Source organism: Engystomops pustulosus, chromosome 2 (assembly GCF_040894005.1).
Source record: "Engystomops pustulosus chromosome 2, aEngPut4.maternal, whole genome shotgun sequence".
Classification (NCBI taxonomy): Eukaryota; Metazoa; Chordata; class Amphibia; order Anura; family Leptodactylidae; genus Engystomops; species Engystomops pustulosus.
In genome coordinates this window covers 72,483,303-72,499,803 of record NC_092412.1, presented here as the reverse complement: position 1 = coordinate 72,499,803, position 16,501 = coordinate 72,483,303, and the positions used below count along the sequence as shown (strand labels likewise).

At 40.7% G+C, this 16,501-nt stretch overlaps 1 protein-coding gene across 5 annotated transcripts in view; it reads right to left on the bottom strand.

The window, feature by feature from the left end:
• The window catches only part of ELF1 (E74 like ETS transcription factor 1), a 72,327-nt gene that overhangs the window by 20,833 nt on the left and 34,993 nt on the right, over positions 1 to 16,501 (bottom strand). The window contains exon 1 of one of the 5 annotated variants that reach the window (XM_072135289.1): positions 9,691 to 9,826. The exons of 3 other annotated variants lie outside the window; for them this stretch is intronic. The gene's annotated coding sequence lies outside the window, so the exon portion shown is untranslated. One more of the 5 variants, XM_072135291.1, reaches the window with a different exon arrangement.

Genomic DNA, 16,501 nt, shown 5'->3' with positions numbered 1-16,501 from the left:
GTTGGCACATCAGGGTAAATAAGTGGGACCTGGTTGTAGTTTGGGCACTCGGTCTCTAAAAGTTTCGCCATCACTGATCTAGGCAATGGCTTCAATGATATCCACTGAAGGGAACCTGCCAGCAAAAATTGACCTAATGAACTGGTACCATAATGTGGTCTTCTCAACACCTTCCAGATCATGTTTCTTTCATGACCCAGTATAGTGGCATATCCAAAAAAAACAGCTTCGATTTGAGATGTAAACTGGCTGTATAAAGTCATGGAGACAGAGTTTAGTACTGAAGTCAAGCTCTCCTAAACCCTGAACACCTCCTTTGTTATATTTGATGCCTATTTGCCTAGGATCATCACCGACAGGCTCTCCTGAAGCCTTGTGTATGATATCATTCACAGCAGAGGGGGCTTTCTGAGTTGGGAGAGCTTGACTTCAGTACTAAACTCTCACCCTCTGTGACTTTACACACCCAATATACATCTCACTTCAAAGTAGTTTTTTCCTGCGCGATTCCACCACACTAGGCCATGAAAGAAACATGCTCTGTAATATCTTGAGCTGCTTAATAAACATACTGGTAGCTGTTTATTAGGTCAATTTCAGCTGACAGGTTGCCTTTAAATAAGTAGGTCTACCTTTTACAGGACTATAGATATCAGATTTTACATTAAGTATGAATAAATACCAGCAGGTCCTACAAAATCTGCGGTTCCATACTCTCAGTGTTCATTCGTAAAACAATCAGGAGACAACCTATAATGATCTTAACGTTAGACAAAACAGTCTTAAGCCATTTACCCATGAGCGAATGTGTTACGAAAAGCTTGATCCTTGCACGGGTTGGATTTACTGGACTGAACAGAACTCTGTGATTCTCGGTTTCGGTTGAGTGAATCCCACAGGCATATGGAGTGGGTTTGTTGGAACAAACTCGCTCTCTGCCATAGTTGAAGACTGAGCCAAGTAATAGCAGGTAGAATGTTTGGCTGCACAGTTTTACACAGTAATTGTGCACAAATTTGGTGCATTTTTGGCTCACTGCATCACAACTTGAGCCCTGCATTTCCACAACCCCTTTTCCCAGTAATATCTATGACACACCAATGTGTCTGGTCCAGCCAAGAAACGAGCATGGATGTGGAGATAAAGTCTTTTTTTGGCAGCAGATAATCTCTCATCACACTAAAATGGATAGGAATGTCAAAATTTGACATTCCCATTGATTTACCCCCTCAAACATCTGACACACCCATACATGTTTATATAGCACTGTCCAACAGTGAAACTGGCCATCTACCCCCCAAAAAATGAGTGAAAATATTATACAACAACAATAACAATGAGAAGAAGGAAAAAAAACACCTCTTCAATCCCCAGATGATTTGCCATTAGTAGACGGTTGTTTACAATCAGTGTCCGCAAGCAGTAATGTGCCGAGATATTGCCATCACTTACAGTGACAGTGGACATATTAAACATACTGGGGAAGAATGGGCCCGGGGATTACAGTGCTAAATAATGGGGCTATTAAGAATATTCATGGCCCTTTTATTTTTATATTTTTTTACAAAATCTGGACAATCCCTTAAAGGAAACCTACCATTTGATTTTATTCATTATGAACCAAACATATCTTGAGAATTCTGTAACTAAACTAATGCAGGATCATATCTTGCTTAATCCCCGAGTTGAGGGGTTTTGCTAAAAAAATTAATTATAACGTTCAGGACCTTGGGAAAGCTTTATTGCATAATTGCACAAGTGACATGAAGCTTGTATTACAACTTGTATTACACACGGAGCTCAGACCAGACAGGACTAATCAATCTGAGATGGATAACTCATACAAAGAAGCTGGGGGGGGTGGTGCAGAAATTGATTATTCTTCCTTCAGGCACAACCCAGGGATTACATCATCCTGTGAGCTTTGCACAACTAATGTGCTAGAAAAAGCAATGAGCCCAGCAACAGATCATTATCATAATTTTATAATTGTTTTATCAGCAAAACCATTCAGCACAAGGATTAAACAAGATATGATTCTGCATCAGTTTAACTGCAGTAGTCTCAAGGTATGTTTGCTTCATAATGCACAAAATCAAATGGTAGCTTTCCTTTAAATCTAATGCATGAACTACATAGAGTAAATGTGTTTAGCTTGAGTAGCATCACTCAGTAAATCAACCTCATTAAAATGGTTGTATAAAGTCAAAGAGGTAGAAAGTTCAGCGCTGAAGTCAAGCTCTTTCTGTTTCAGAACGCTCTCCTTCAATGTAATTGTCGGTCCTGTTTCCAGGGAGATTATAACCGGATCTCAAAAAGTCTATGTGAACAAATGAGGTTTAATTGATTTTTACATGTTAGAGATCCACCAACACCGACTCTATGTACGAATAGACTAGGTTTTATCACCCCATTTCAGATAAATGTAACAAATGCACATGGCTGTACGAGGTCACCTGCGCATAGTAATGGATTTCCTGCTGCAGGAATCTGCTGCAATGCACATAATCTTTGATATGTACTTCATTTCGGAGTGTCCGAGTACAAAATACGAAAATTATCTTCACGAAAGCTACAAGATCTGTCAATAATTTTCTAAAAATCTGTGGTCTCTCAGCGGAATGCAGAGAAGTCTGCAGTAATTCTGCATGTATTATATGGAGGTATCCCTATGGATTCAGATGACTGGAGCCATAATATGGCACCCATGAACTTCTATGGGCCTATGTTGCATGTGTACTGTAAGTGTAATAATGAAGACTGAAGCTCCAATCTCTGGCTGCCGTTTTCCTGTATTGCACAATGTACAAGAGCCGCCTTCAGTTATTACTAGTTCTCTGGAAGTGGCTGGTTGCTCGGCTAGTTACATGAGTCTATAATGAGGTCAGGCTGCTCAAAGGAGAATGTGTGGGTGTACTATCAGGGACCCTCCTAGTACAAGGAAGACTGTGAATCATCCCAATGTTAACCATGTGGTTACAGGGAGGAGGACTGACATCTCTTACAGCAGGTTGGAGGGTTTTCTCACTTGATAAATATGAGTGGGCTGCCATGTCCTTCACCAACCTCCATAGGTTAGCATGCAGAACAAGTAAAGATCCTAAATCCGCGGACCAGCACTGATCACAAAATAAAGACTCCAAAAACCATAAATGCAACCAATCACCTTGAAAATGCAGTCCTGTATGTTATAGAGCAAATGCTATGCAGATAGACTGAAAGTGTTGTGGGAAACAATTCTGTATACAGGCGGTCCCCTACTTAAGAACACCCGACTTACAGACGACCCCTAGTTACAGACCGACCTCGGGATGTTAGTATGTTACTGTACTTTAGCCCTAGGCTACAATGATCAACTGTAACAGTTATCAGAGGCGTCTGCAATGAAGATTTATTGATAATCCTGGTTCTAATGACAATCCAACATTTTTAAAATTCAATTGTCACATAGACCAAAAAAAATTTGGCTGGGGTTACAATTATAAAGTATACAGTTCCGACTTACATACAAATTCAACTTAAGAAGAAAACCTACAGAACCTATCTTGTATGTAACCCAGGGACTGCTTGTAGTTTGTAACTAAATACTGGGCATTGGGCTCTAGTTAGAGGTCTCCCTCAATGTAGTCTCAGCACTGGACTCTTATGGTACAATGAAATATATAAAATACAGATAAATCTACACAAGAACATGCTCCGCTTGGCAAAGTCAGTCTCAAGACAATGTAAAAAATTCTGATCTTAATAAAGTTTTGCCTATATATTACAAGGGGACATTGGCAGAGCCACTAAATAATTAAAGATTATGACACAGCATAAGTTGATAAGCGCTCCTGTACATCATCAGTAACTTTTTTATAAAAATGGCATTTCATCTCACCATTTTTATCATACAATGCTGCAAAATGAATGTGTAGAAGAGGTATAAAGCTGCTCAGGCTTTTGAGACAGCCCCTCTACATCAAGTACAGTATTTCTCTTGAGACCGCGTTCACACACGGCGTTTCTGCCACGCTTTGCTCTCTTTTCTGCCTTCTTTTCACTTTTTTCCCCACTTAGTTTTCAGAAGAATCCCCAAGACGCTGCGAAATATGCAAGTGTTTGGCAACAAGCTATTTGTCTAGTGCAGAAATAAAAGATCCAACATGCACAAGTCCTTCAATCCCCATGACAGGCTCTAAAGGGGAACAGACAGGTAACCCCTATTCACATTACAACCATTTTGATGCCATATTGAAATGGGCACATACAAGAGATAATGGATTGGGTATCTGAGCCTGCCATCTTTATTTTGAGATGTACCGCCAGGCACATCAAGCTTCACACGGTCTCCATACCCTCCAAGATTTATTCTATACGGCCAAACAGTCAAGCGTGAATAGAGATGGCCTTTGTTACCTGAACATTACGACCATTATCATTCTAAGGCCCTGTTCACATATCCATTAGGCCTCGCACACGACCATGTAATCGCCTGTTTGCAGCTCATTGCCACAAATCGGGGCAGTAATAATACGTGCCCCATGATTACAAAATGAAAATCAAATGCAGTGTGTGAACACAGCCTCAAGTCTTCAGCTATTTGCATCAGTTATTGTGATCCTAAACCAGATGTGGTGAGTCTTCCATTGTAACTCACCTCTGTATAGTCACTGCAAAGACTTGCACCGCTTTTATGTGTTCCACCACTTTTGCTTTTGGTTTACAGTAACTGATGCTAATAACTGAAGACCTAATGGATATGTGAACAGGACCTTACATTACATATCTTGTCACTTGAGAGAACAACAGATTCCACGGCCAGATAAATAATTCTCAGAATACATTTCTAACATCAAACATCTGCAAGCTGGTAATAAAAGTGCAAGAACCGTCTGATATCAGACACACCCCACATAAGGGCAAACTGGGTGAACTTCACAGCGAGCGCATTATTAATCCCCATAACAGTCGCCTGTAATGTAATTACTTCTCTCCAGCATCTTGTGGCAAACTATTACCTAATACTTCACAAGAACCTGGAAATAACAGGCAGGGCTGAATGCCTTATGTATGGTTTTTAGTTTATATTGCTCAAGTCACTACTAAATCTGACAGGCTCCAGACAATGTGCACATCTTCCTGCCGCCCAGTGATTCCCAATGGGTTATTGTAAAACCAAATTATTTAACAAATGTCAACTTTTTATCTAGATCACACATAAAAATACATTTTATTTAAACAAATCCATGAAATGAAATGTTCCTGTGTTTAGATATTGTTGTGATATACTTGGTATGGTGCCCCCAGCTGTTTTTTAACCCCAGCCATCTAACGTGTCCTTTCCTGGTGGTCACACGTGCCCACTAGTCCAGTCCCACCATCCATATGACCTTGATTATGGTGGAAAGGTTCCTGCTGTTGCACAGGTCGTTAGATTTTATATTTAAAACCAAGAATTCCCCCTTAAAGGGAATTAATCAGCAGTTTTGATAATACAAAGCTGCAGAGTGTTAGGTGTAGGCCCTGGGAAGCTCTGCAACATTACCCTTGCGTGTGATACTGACTAAAACGTGAAGTTATAATCCAGCTCTATGGGAGGGTCTTTATGACCCTCCCCTCTATGACAGTTAGAAGCTGTTTCAGGATTTAGGTTGGTTACATAGAGCAGTCCCTCAGAGTAGAGGGGAGGGGCTGTGGAAAAGTTCATTGCATAGAGCAGAAAGTTCTTCAGGCTGAAAGACCCGCCAAGAACACTTGCAGGAGCTTCAAACATGGATTAAAAATTCACTTTTTACAGTGCTGTTGCTACTTAATAAACAGGGTGTGCTTACAAGCGGGAGGAGCATTACAAAAGGAGTTTCTCATTACAAAACGCATATGTTTCAGTGGAAACGCAAATGCATTTAGGTCAAGTTTATTATGTTCCAAACTGATGACGATGCCCTTTAATCCCACAGGGAGCAAACTATTGCTAAAGCATTATGGTTTGGTCATTATGGTCCCGACCTCAGCCAAAGAAATACATTCTATGCAGGTGCACAAACAGTATTAAAACCTAAATAGTTGGATCTGAATTCCTTAAAGGAGGATCCATCCTCTAAGTGTACCAGTTTTATTCTTGTCAATCCGCGACAAACCAGAATTCAAAAGGCTAATGCTGAAGGGCTGATAGCTTGTGTCACCCTATAACATCTTCTGAATTGTGACCGGCTGCAGGTGGTTTTGACTCTAGACTGGTTCACCTGCTTACAAAACAGGCCAGAAGCATGGGGACACAAAGTGGAGGAACAGGTGAGGCGTGTTGGTATAAGGTACGAGGCTCATTTGACTCCCCATCCCCCATGACAATCTTTGTGTGAACGCTTGCTTACAACCTTAGTGGCAACAATGACAACATCTGCCTGATGCTTTATTATTTAGGCTCTTTCCCGAAGTTTATTTGTGCATTTAAAACAGCATCCCTATTCACACACACAGCCATATGCAAGAACAGCGCTTTATAAATCAAAAAATAGCTCTCATTTACCTATATATATGCAAATCAGGTAAGTGTTAAATTGGGTTGCCGCATTTTTTAGAATTTATGGGTTGTCCCATTTTTTCCATTGTCAAGTAATGGAAAAAAAATAGTACTACATTAAAGTCAATGGGGAAAGGAAAGTGAACGGATACTTTACAGTCACCTTTCGTTCTTAGTATTCGTTACGCTCTCGTAAACCGTAGAGTGTATCGAAAAACCCCAGATGCAGGTATGAACTGAGCCTAAAGATGCTGTCACGCATACCGCTTTGACTCGGTTTAGAAACGGAATCAAAGCGCACGAGGGAGTGCCCCAGCCGGGTCGCCCATGTGTTTCCCAGGATCTGTAACCAGCACCCGGTGTCTTGTATTGTGTGCTTGGATTCTGTATCTAAATGGAGTCAAAGCAGGACATGTGACTGCACCCTTAGGCCGGGGGGGATAGATCAAAATGATGGAAATGAACTAGACAACTGCTAAAATCCAACATATACAGATGTTATAAGTGGGGACCCACAAACTAAGAATTTCAGCTCCAATTGGGACAAGCACCCCGCGTCTTGTATGTAAACTATTTCAAAAGCGGTGTTTGAACATAGGGTGCAGTCACATGTGGCATTTAACGTATGCATTTCAAAACACATTGCAAGAGCTGAAGAGAGATTTGACTAAGCTGTTAACATTTGCGTTTACAAAATGCAACTGTTACCGCATGCACTGACATTGCGTTAACGGTTGCGTTTTGTAGATGCAAATGTTAGCAGCCATTTAATTAGGCAAATCTCTCTTTAGCTGTTGCACTACATTTTGAAACGCACAAGTTAAACGCCACACATGACTGCACCCAGAGGGCGCCTTCCCACGTGGCGTTTTTTTAAACGCATCCAAAACAAAAGTGGGAGAGAGGGTTTGCCCGAAAAGCATGCTCCGCCCGGTTCTTTCCCCCCTTGTGGATGTCATCCATAGATGTTCCACCCGCCGTCTCCAGGTCTTGCTGACAGCATCAGGCATTCTCATGCCCTCATGGTCAGAATCAATCTGAATGTGCGCACTTCATTCAACTGCCCATGCGCCACTGTGCATTTCTAGTTGCTAGACTCAGAGGCCGGTACGCAACTAGGCTACGGAGAATGCTTTACGTGGTCAGCAAGACTTGGAGACAGCGAGTGAAACATCTATGGAAGACATCTGCAGGGGGGATTAAACAGGGGGTGGAGCTCAGCCAGGAGGTGGGTTGTTTTTTTAAGCTTTGCTAAGGAGGGGGTTGTGGAGAACAGCTTTTCTGTAGTCATGCCCAGGGGCCAAGTTCATAGTCACAGCTCACATGGAATTATAAGGTGAGATGTATCATAACATCTTTTTTTCCTGTAAAAGTTATTTTTAATACAAACATTGCTTGGCAGTGCATGTACTATGCTCTGAGCCAAAAATGGGTCTCCTAGTGACAGGTTCCCTTTAAACACATTGCACGCGTTTTACATGTTACCATCCATTTGGCTTGTTTGAAAGCATTTTTATTCATTGGTGGAAGAAGTGTAAGCAGCTGTGAAAATGTTAACACAGCTACTTACACTTCTATCAATGAAGAAAAATGAGCCAAAACAGCAAAATGCATAGTGACACGTATAATGAATGACTTTTATAAATGGATTATATGCATCGCATCTACCACGTGTGACCGCACCCACAAGGTTTCCAACAGGGGTAAAAAGATTAATTTTTTGCAGTTTCTCTAGGTTGCTTTGTTTCATCCTATTTCTCTGGTTTGTCATTGCCAGTATAATACAGTGACAGCATGTGATGCAGTGCTCAAATACACTATACAGATTATAGGTTATATGGGGACTTTTGCGCATACACATAACGTCATAAAACCACAATTGTTATCTGGGTTACGAAAGAAAATAAAACGTGTTCCCAACATCAATGTTAAAAATCATCATCATAGGTAGATCTTAAAATACATATAAAGTGGTCTTATGCTTTTCTCAATATGTAGTAATTCAACGTTCACCTTAAAACCCACTCCATAGACAAGTGGGTGCACTTACACACAAGCAAATAAAGGAAAGTGGCGTTACATAATCCAATGAAGATGATTACTAAGCATCTTATTGGTTGAAATATTCATCACGATAAAACGTCAACAGCCTGAGAAGTTGCTCAATCCTTTGCATATAGTTCTGGCACAGAGACAGAGGTTTTTCTGAATAACAGAGGAGACTGAGCTGATCATTGGGAACCAGACGAGGGGGTTGGCGACTACCAAAAGAAGGCGAGACTGGAAGCCAAGAGGGACAAGATGTTATCAGTCAATAGAAGGACATCAAAAGACAAACGAAACTGCTGACCAGGAGCAGCTCTTATCAGCTGGAAAGTGGAGTCGAGTCACCAAAGACATTTTCACTGTAACAAGCTGAAAGACTACACTAATACACTGTCCATATACACATACACCAATCTTCACACATGCAATATAGACCAACATGGACTCATCCAGATGATGACCCGTGCTGATCCATGTATACAAAAATATATGGATTGTAGGAAGGACACCACTGGGTGCAGCACCCGGCTACCTCATTCATCAGCTGTTTCCACTGAAGTAAAGTAAATCAGACGCCACAAAACAGCAGATCAGTAGAGGTGGCGGGCGTTATATTAGCGATCTGTATTATGTATTTGTCATTTATAGTTTGGGGTTCGAAAACCCCTTTAAGGCTTTGCTCACCTCTGCGTCAGTAAATTCTATATTTTGCTCAGCAGAAAACCTGGATCAGTTAGACGACATCACTGGTGCCTCGCTGCTTCCACTGCCTAAAAGAAACCCCATAAAGCTACACTATTTCAGAACAGAACACAACTGTCCAGAATGCTTGGTTCTGAAAAAAAACTAACAAACTGCTCGGTAATAATAGCTTGGCAGGTTTTTGTTCGCCGTCATGTTAAGCATATAACAATGCAACAACATAATCTGCCATATCTATCTCTATAATCCGGTATCTTATATCCAGGTCATGAGCTAATTTTAGATGACGAGTCAGATGCTTTATCAATAATGGAGGTAGATGGTTAATTTATTTACGCTTAAAAAAAAAAAACCTACAAAAATAAAAGCACGGATTATCATCAGGCCTACAATTATTAAAACCAACCTGGATCGATGGAGGGAAGAAGCCAGATTCTTACCTTGTGCAAAATTCACATTGAAGGCGATTGTGGACTGGGAGCCATCTCTGAACCTTACTCCTATTTTCAGTTCACAAGTGACAGCGATCGCCAGTCACAGCCCTGGGAGGGCCGGCTGCTATTACCGAGCAGGACCTGAATTTCCAGTTCTCTTACATAGCTAGGCGAGCTGGCCCAGCCTACGTGGTATCAGGTTGCACAGAGCGAGCATTTGTAGCACCTTGCAAAACAAACAGATCACATACCTGGATGTGCCTATACCTGTTGACTTCACCGTTAACCCTTTCTATACCACGTGTAGCTTCAAAACAAAGCACGCTTTTTCCACAATAAAAACAAATCCTTATCTATTTGCTGGTTTTCAATTACATTTACATTTCATCCTTTTTTATTATTAAAAATAGCTGCCAACTGAATCCACCATTAGATGTCATAGTACATTGAAATACTGCTTATACATCTACCCTAATATAGATCACTGAAAAGGATGGTTCCACCTCCCAAAAGTTTTTGTGTAGCTATACGTTACGTCAATGGTGCATTTTGGTTATGTATTTAGGGTCATTGGATATTTTATTGCAGTGTACACAGGGCATGGCACACTTACAATTATAATATATAAAATATATCATCAAAACAATTAAAAAAAACTGAAATAAAAAGCATTTTTATAACCAAACGGTGTGTATTGAAGGGTGTATTGAATAATGTCACCTTAAATCTAGTCTCTCTTTAGCTGCAGTAGCCTGGGGCATTTAGACTCCTTGCTAGGTAGGATTTTCACACCATCACAAACAATAGGAGGTATATGTTGAGGATCAATTTCCCAAATGAAAAAAGTTCAACTGTCTTTAAAAAAAAAATAAAAAAAATAAGAATTCCTAAAAAAAAGACTGACAAGAAGCCTTGTCTTATACTGAATGAATGCGTGGAGCACCATAAGTCCTGGTGGGTCCCATGAAGCCCCAGTGTGATTTTGCTTATGTAGGACCACCTACTTCTTATTATACGGATGTGGTGTGCACGTATTGTGAGACATTTATCGTACATGAAGTGCAGCAAGAAAATGTTTAGGGTGCACTTACAACTAGGGTATGGGGACGGACCTCGACCCAATCGTGTATGCTTTTCTATGGAAGCGCATGTGATCAGTAACCAGGACCCAATGTATTTCATTAAAGGGGTTGTCCGAGTTTTGAAAAAAAAATATATGTGGCCGGGAGCGGGCTGCCTAAAACAATAAAGCTGTACTTACCTTCCGGTGCCCTCCGGTATCCAGCTCTGCTGTCGCTCTGGTCCGGGCGCCATGTAAACAAACATGGCCGCTGGAGCAGCACTCCATTCAGCTTCCGGAAGCTGAATGCAGCGCTGCTCCGGCGGCCATGTTTGTTTACATGGCGTCCAGACCGGAGCGAAAGCAGCGCTGGATACCGGAGGGCACCTTTAGGGCGCGATCACACTGTGCATTTTGGTTGCTTTTTAATCGCATTTTGAAACGCATTACAAGAGCTGAGTAGCGGCGATTTGCCTAATTACGTTATTGTTAATACATGCATTTACAAAACGCATAGTAAAAGCAGTATTGACGCAATAAAATGCAACCAAAATGCACAGTGTGAACACACTCTAAGGGTAGTGGCACACATGGCGTTTTTAACCCGTTTTTAAGCAGTCCGATAAAAAAACATACGGTTTTTGAAAACGAATCCTTTTTGACAGTTTTTGTCCATTTTCCAATCATCTTAAGATAATTGGGAAAACGGCCAAAAACAGATGAGTTTTCAAAAACCGCATGCATTTTCAAAAACGCATATGTTTAACAGACTAATTAAAACCGGCCTAAAAACGGGTTCAAAATGCCACGTGTGCCACCACCCTAAGGCTGCATTCACAATGCCACATGGGGGACCTATATACCGCCTATATACGCCCCCCATAGAAGACAATGGACGCACAGAGCCCTACGGGAGTGGTACGATGCTGCACAAGTGCGGCACTGTACACTTCTATACCCCATGAAAAGATAGGACATGTCCTGTCTTTTCTCGGCATACAGCGCCGTGCGCCATATTACTCTATGGAGAGGGGGCACCAATGTGTGCCCTCTGTGCTACGGTATGGCGGGCACTCATCAGTTTTTCCCATTTATCTTAATAAATAGGTTGTAAGCAGCCAAATGCATGGTAAACTGTCAAAAAAACTGAGGCATTTTTAAAACCCATGCGGTTTTCAAATGGACTGAAAAGGCATGCTTAAAAACAGACAAAAAACGCTATAAGTGGCATCACCCTTAGGGTGGTGGCACACATGCAATTTGGAACCCGTTTTTTAGTCATTCGTTTTCAGTCTGTTAAAAAACAAATGCATTTTAAAAATCTTGCGTTTTTTGAAAACGCCTCCGTTTTTGTCAGTTTTTAATTAAGATAATTGGGAAAACTGAACAAAAACGGATGTGGTTTCAAAAAAGGTTCAAAACACCATGCATGCGTTAACGTCACGTGTGAATGCATCCTGAATGTTCCAACTACCAGAACCACAAATAATAAAGCAGGTCCTATTTCTGCCATGTTGTTTATTATAATTGGCGCATGAGCAATCCTCACACACTGATGACACACGGACAGCAAACAACACACCACCAGCATGTTTGTGGCTTGCAATTGCACACATTTGTGTGCAGATCGCTCGAGGGTGTATTCACATGTGTACTTCTGACGCATACATTTTAGACAGACATGTTTAAAATGCATGCGTTTTCATGTCTGCAGGAAGGGTTACTCGCAGCCTGGTAGTAACTTCAGGCTGGGCTGGTAAAGCTGGAGCAGAGTCCAGATGCTGCACACTGGACCTGCTTCTCACTCTACTTGCTTTGCTGACCAAACTGCAGGACCCTCCCTCAGTCAAGTGGTAGCAACCTCAAATCAGCATCCAGCTTGCTTTACAATTTTACAAGGCACATCATTGGACAATAACATTTCACAGTGTTAACTCTTACCTTACCAGGCAGTGGCTTTTAGCTGTAATTACTAAGTTTACCTAGCAGTAGCTTCTGGATGAGTTGTGCAGGCTCACCAGATAGATCCTGACAAGGAGAGGGTGCTATTCGCAACAACCACCTAGCCTATGCATCGGCAGAGGTGTTGCACAAGTGTCCTAAAATCCTTCACTTGAAGCAGTCTCTTTTTTTTATGTATCGTTTTCTGATTTTGATTCACAAATTATAATGCTAAATACTAATTGGGAAAGTGGGAATGGTTAGCCTGGAAAAGGGACTTTCCCTAGATTTCTGAAAGGCAATTAAAAAAAAAAAAATACCAAATACCAAAACCAAAAAAAAACACAAAACACTCCAGGAAAATCTCCCTTCATGATAGATCTTCCTTAGTGTTCAGTGGTAATGACTTACTTTCCACCTGTGTACCTGACTAATTTGTAACCAGGTAAATCCTTCATTCTAGCTGAAGGTATCCATAGGCTATGGGTCTCCGAGGCCCAGCGGAGAGCCTGTGAGTGTACAAGGGCTGAAGCCTGGCGATTCTCCAGCTGCAATACTTCAGGACCACGCTAACCAACAACAATCAATCAAGAAGTTCTCTAAACATGAGAAAACAGCTTACCATAGTTGCTTTCCATGTACTTCTCTAAAGTGTTCTCATATGCTGCAGTCACACAAACAAGTGGTTTATGCAGAAAATGGGAAGCGCTAACCTCAGGAGGAAGCAAATGTTCCCCTCATGCTCAAGTGATAGAATCACATGTAATGCACCTTAAAAGAAAATCTACAACCTAAATCCATCATGATCAATAATATTGTAGCTCTCTCTCTTTTACTTTTGCTTCAGCTCCAATTCTACACAGTCAAAATACACACCATCAAAGTTATAGGAAATCTACAGCAAAATCCACCATGATAAACCAGGGACACTTACAATGAGCAGAGCACGTCTCCCTCCCTTCTGCTGCTAGAGAAGGCAGAGAAGAGAAGACATGTTCTGCTCATTGTAACAGCCTGTGAATCATAGAGGGCCTCTGCGAACGCCCCTAGAGCTCTTCTGACTCATTAACATAAATTTTACATTTTGAATTTAGAATGAAGGAGGCCATGGATAACAAATTTAAGAAGATTACCACTGTCAATGGTTCCTGGAACTATGAGTAAGTGTCCCTGGTTTATCCCCTGACATCAAATGGGATCTGCATTTTACATAGAGGCTACCCACTCACTTACATGTGTTGTTCTTGAGCCACAAACATCAGATACATGATCCATTTTCGCAGTACATAGGACAGGTTATCAGTGAGTAATCTGTTGCCAAGCAGTATGTCCTCAAAAATGGTTGTACGTTAAAGAATCCTGCAGTAGGGGATGGGTGCATTGAAGTTCATTGGGGAAAATTCAACAGGAATTGCTACTTTATTAAGGCTTGTTCTAGATAAAACCCCCACATTGTGTCCAGGTGTCATAAGTTAAAAAAGCAGATAGTACTATTTTATGTGCATGTAGCCTAAATATTACATTTGTGCCACATCAGGCACAAGGTATTTAGGGTTTGAGCTGCGACATTTTGCTGACAGTCATCTCTTTTGATCCTAGTTTGTGTCATATAACAATTGAAAAGAACCTCCCTTCTCCCTTCATGTGCTAAAACAGTACAAGACAGACTGGCCACAGCAGTCGAGAGCGCACAAATTTATAATAGAGCAGCTTAAAGGAAACCTACCATTTGATTTGATGCATTACGAACCAAAATATACCTTGAGAATGCTGTAGCTACATTGGTGCAGAATCATATCTTGTTAAATCCCTGTGCTGAGTGGTTTTGCTGAAAAAACAATAATAAAATTATGATAATGAAGCTCTGTTTCTTCTGTGCCTGGGCTCAGCGTTTTTCCTTCCACATTAGTTATGCACTGAACCAGAGGATGATGTAATAACTGTTCTCCCTGCCAGGCAGAATAATCAATCAGTTGCTGCATATGAGTGATGCAGCTGTGGTTGATTAGCCTGGTCTTGACTGTTCAGATAGCTCCACGTGTAATGTGGATCCAGCTTTCCCAAGGTCCTGAATTTTATCATTGTTTTTTTTTTTTCCCAGCAAAACCACTCAACTCAGGGATTAAACAAGATATGATTCTGCATAAGTGTAACTACAGCATTCTCACGGTATGTTTGGTTCACGCATCAAATCAAATGGTAGGTTTCCTTTACGGATTGGTAAATGTAAAATGTTCAAGCAGAATTGAACTCCCATATACAGTATTAAATCAGAAGGTTTGGTGGATATTAATGTAATATATACTTTGGATTATACTTATTTTGAAATATCCATGGAATATCATAATGAAATCCCAGTTATACTTTAATATATCCTTTAAGTACATGCTGCACTTTTTTATGCAGTTTCTACTTAAAGCAAAAGAAAAAAGGAGAGATGATGCAGTATAAGAAACAAAAGTCTTTACATTATGAATAGACAATAGATTATCTATAAAGACAAGTCCTTAAAAAACCCTTTCATTACAAAATAGATCAAAGTATTTCTCCTTCTATTAACAGTACATCCCAAATAACAGAGACATCTGAAAGGGCTATGGATGATTAGTCTCCACTTGGTGAAATATCTGGGAGTTAAAGGTCAGGAAAGTACAAACGCTGCAAAATGATCACTTTGTATGAAGATAAATTGAATTTACCACAATAGAAATAAGAAAAGGAAAAGAAAAGTAAAGAGACACTCAGGCTGCGTTCACCCATGTGGTTTACATCAACAATTCTGAATCCAGATAGTATGAGGAGGGCTCGGCCTGATCACATCAAGTAAAACATGTAAAAAATGCAAAATGCTTGTTACTCTAAAGAAAATAAATAACAATAAATAAAACAAATTATATGTCCTCCCCAGCACACAGCCGGGTGCAAAAGAGTGAAGGGGTGAGCGCTCCTTTCCCCTCAAATAATTATAATTCATTTTATATAGCGCACACAAAGCGCCGTCATAATAAAGCATAATATGGGACATGTCCTATATTATGTATGGCAGCTGTCCAGCTCGGTCACAATACATTGAGACAGCATTTGCTAACCGCATTGTGACCGGGTGCCATAAATGTCTTTGGGAGCTGTGATCTGGCCAGATCCCAGGCCCCCGTACGTTCAAAGGTATGAGGTCACATATATAACACACAATGATCATTCCAGCGACCCATTATAGTCCTACATCATTGATATATCCAGTTCTCCAACCATAGGACAGCTGATCCATGTCAGATTGACTTGGTTTAAGGGCAAAAAAGCATAAAAATCATGTGTATAAACATTGTTTTGGCAGAGGTTTATGGAGGGTCTTATGACATGGCACAGAGACAGCGGTAACGTTCAGCACTGAAAGCACCCAGTTGTAAAGTTGTTTACAAATTTGACAGGAAAAACATAGCAAGCACAAAGCAGAGCTTTTCATAAATAAAAGTGATAAATCTGCCAAATGGTTTACTGTAGTATTATCCCAAAATTATTATGAGATCATCTTTATACAGTACATTACAGCAGTCTTATCTAAGAGCATACATACAGCATGAGCACCAGCTCTTTCTTCTGAAAACCCCCTTTATTTTGTGTCTTTCATAACTTTAAAATGAATTGAAGGGATCAAACCAAGTTTGCATATCAACCCCTACAAAAGGGATGGTGGACCTTTTAAAGGCCGACTGCCCAAACTGCAATAAATTAGGGTTTTTTTGTTGTAAAGTTCCAACACACCAATTAAAGAAGTAACTCAGGGTACATTCACACGCGGTATACCCGCCGTGCAGG